This window comes from Pteropus vampyrus, unplaced genomic scaffold (assembly GCF_000151845.1).
Source record: "Pteropus vampyrus isolate Shadow unplaced genomic scaffold, Pvam_2.0 Scaffold121, whole genome shotgun sequence".
NCBI classification, from domain to species: Eukaryota; Metazoa; Chordata; class Mammalia; order Chiroptera; family Pteropodidae; genus Pteropus; species Pteropus vampyrus.
In genome coordinates, this window is record NW_011888902.1 from 3,466,413 (window position 1) to 3,470,143 (window position 3,731).

At 44.6% G+C, this 3,731-nt stretch overlaps 1 long non-coding RNA gene across 1 annotated transcript in view; it reads left to right on the top strand.

Annotated features, from left to right (window-relative positions):
• Positions 1–3,731, top strand: part of LOC111743760 — a 21,690-nt gene that overhangs the window by 3,188 nt on the left and 14,771 nt on the right. The window lies entirely within an intron of this gene.

Sequence of the window (3,731 nt, forward strand, 5' to 3'; positions counted from 1 at the left end):
GGATTCGTGCTGAGAAAGGGCAGAGGAGGAGCCCTGGGAAGCTTTCTGGAACATTCGCCCAGTGATTGGTGCCAGGTCCCTGCCGGAGAGGAAGCCAAAGGTGAACCGGAATGCTGACACTGCGCCTGTCCCCTCCTCGGCCAAAGACTGACAAGATCCAAGATTTGGGCCCCTCGGCGTGGCAGCTGAGAAGTCTGACGCGTGGCTGACCAGAGGGGAGCTCGGCCTAATTAGACCCGTGGCTCACCCGCCCCTGTTTTCTTACTCTAGGGGGTTCACAGAGGTCGGCCCCTCAACCTGGAACAGCCTGCTCTCTGCAAAAGAGAAGACAAAATTTTAAAAATTCAGATTTCAGGAGAAGCAAATTCATGGAAGGACAAATCCTGCTTGTCACATGCTTTACCTGTAATCCTGGTCTCTGACATCAAGTCTCCTCATCGTCTGTGCTGAAACCCGACCCCTTAAGTAAAATAAAGAGGTGCTGCGCCTAAGATTCTGGAGTTTGCGTTCAGTGGGATCTCCAGGAATGAGATGACCACAGACGTATTTTTTTTTTTTAAGAAAACACTCAAAAAATGCTCATGTTAAATTTCTCCATTCTATTATGCCATCTGTTTTTATCACCTTTTGAACTGAAAGATAGTTAATATAGAAGACCCCGAATAAAAAAAATAAATTTTTTAACCTGGGACTCAGCTGGCATTAGAAACGGCTGCCCCACTCACTTTAAATTGCAGCCCTTGGAAAATTAAGCCTGTTGTTATCTATAAGCAGTGTTTATCAGCTCCAGAGATATTTCTTCTTGAGTCTAAGCTTTTCCTATAAAAATAAACTGAGAGTTTTAGGCAACGTTACTTCATAAAACTTTAGGTCCGTATAGGTTCCCACCTTTCTTTTTTTCCATTTATTACAAAACAAAAGATTAAAACAAAGTCTTCATATGGCTACCGAAGGAAGCTTTGTTTTCAATTAAAAGTCTGTAACTCTTTTTATGCTAAGACTCTGAGGTCTCTCAACACTTTTTCACTCAGTAACTGATGATACATTTTCACGAAACTACCTGTCTGATGTTTTTGCTCCTTTGGAGGGCAGGTGTGTAGTTCTTCGCAGTAAGGAAAGATTCGTATGGATTAGCACGTGGCATCCTCCCACCCCCCCACCCCGCCCCGCCTTTTCCCTGTGTGCCGGAAGCTAGACATGAAAAAGCAGGAGTCCCTTGGGTGCTGGTGGGAATTTAGCAAGTTAAGGTATCATCAGGTACGCTCCCCAGAGCTTCGGAAGGCAGAGTGGGGTGAAATGGCCGAATGCTTCTGCCACTTCCTCTGCCTCTGCTAGTGAACATGGTCCTGCAGGTGTTTGGTTTTGCTCTGCGAGCCGTTGGGAATCTGGCCCCCACTCACGAGTATCAAGAGACTGGCAGGAGATGTCTATTTTGCCAGCATAGACCTAGCAGGCACGGCTGGTGCTGGCACGCGCTGTGAGTGACGGCTGGGGACGATTCCTAGATGGCAGTTAAGATGGCGTGTCCTTGCAGCCCGCAGCCCTGGTGGTGGTTCTGGGAGTCACGCTGGAGGTGGCCCAGTGGACAGCCTGCCCTTCCAGCCCCTCTGGTGATTCGGGACCACTGAATTCCCTATACGAAATCTTGTTCCATGTGGCCATCTAGAAGGGCCCCCAGGCTGAGCATAGGAACTGAGATAAACTACAGGGCTGCTAGGGACTGAGGAGGAAGGAGGCAATAGGGGGAGGGTAGTGAGAAGGGCATGTGCTGGACCATGGCCATAGAATGTTCCAGTAGAGGCTTCTAAAGAATAAAGGAAAGTGCCGTCCAAACTCCTGCCAGACTCAGAGGTGAGAAAACATCTTGGGCATTCCCCGGGAAGGAAGAAATTTTTTTTCCCCCCTTATTTGTTTGTTCTGGCCTTGGAAGGGCCAGAAACCGGACTGCAAGCTTGGGAGCGGAGACACACCCGTTGGGGAGGATGGAAGAGAAACTATACCACATTAGGTGCTGCCGAGGGAGAGGGCAGGGCTAATTTTAAATCGAGGTCAAGGCTCTGAGTATCATATGGAATCGGACATTGTAAGATTTACAGCTGCATAAATTGAGACTGTGTTTGCAACTTGGGGACTTTGATCACCACGGTGCGATCAGCGAAATCACAGGACGGTTTACATTTCCACTCGGGAGCAAATGAAGCGCTGCCCACACCAAGTAACTTCTAAAGCGACGGTGATAGGCAGCCTCGAGATGCTTTCTGAAATTCCCTGAGTCTTGCTTGCCGGCTGGTAATAGAAGCTTCATCTGGAGATCAGTTTTCAGTGGCTCTGTTTTGCCTTTAACAGGCAAGCTAAACGCTGTGATTTTGTGAAAAGTATTTTGTATAAACAAAAACACATTGTAGAGCCCATGAGCATCTCACCTCGGTCTCCATTTGCTATGCAGTCTGGGGGAACTCTGAAGTCAGTTTTTTTTCTTTTTGTTGTTTTTTTTTTTTTTAAATTGATCGATTGCTTGATTTTTTTATGGTGACATTGGTTAACAAAATCCGATGTTTCAGCTGTACAATTTAACAGTAAGGTATATATATATATTGCATTGTGTGTTCACCGCCCATAGTTAGATTTCTTTCTGTCACCACATATTTGACCCCTTTTACCCCGTCTGCCTCCCCCTGCCCCTCCCCCTCCCCCTCCCTCCTACCTTCTGGTAACCACTAGTTTACTGTCCATGTCCATGAGTCTCTGTTTGTACTGTTCGTCTGCTGCTTTGAAGTCAGTTGTGTACACAGAGAGGGGACTTAGGGTCTGCTTTAGTTACTAAATTAAGTTACTTTAGTGAAGTTACAAATCCACAAATCCGGCTTCCGATAACCTTTTAAATTCAACTTGTACGTTGTTTTATTTACAAACCTAATACAATTTAACAATCTCAGTAAGATTTTACCGTTCACTTAATTATCTTAAACATTTTAAGTGACTTTTATGAACTTAATATATTTGAGTTTCTTTTCAAGTACTTCAACCATGTAAAAGACTATACAATGCTTATAAATAGAGCAAATTAAACTTATTTTTGTATTCCTTTCAACTTAAACTTATGTCTAAGTCAATTACTTGATTATACATTTTAAGTTGAAATCACGAAACTCATTTTTAATATTCTAATATGTTCAATTGTAAATATTCTATTTATAGCAATGTATCAAAGCATTTTAAAACCACACAATTTCATATTAAAATATTAATGAAATAATAACCCATATTATTTTATACTTAACTCTAAGTTTCCAAGAATCAAAAGATATTTGCCCACATAAGAAAATAAGGCCTGAACAGGCTGAGATTCACAGTGCACTGGGAACGCATATCTCCCTGCGTGATGTTCTCGCAAATCGTTTTAATGATTGCATCACATGACCAGTTCCGCGGGCCCCGGATTTTGGCTGGTCCAGCCAGGTCGCTTTGCGCCCCCTTCTCGCTGCCCCCAGACTGTGATTAGCAGCGCGGACACACTGTTTTGTCTTTCTGGGTATTTCCTTAGGAGAGGCCCCAAGAACGGTATGGCTATTTTTCAGGGCTCTTGATAAATATCTTCTGGTTGCCTTGCCAACAGCGCGTCACCGATTTACGCCCGTGATTTCGTAGTGTCACGGTCATCTCGCCCTGCCCCTCACCAGCACTGAGCATCATCTTTATTTCTATCGTCGTCACAATTTCGTGGCAAGTGC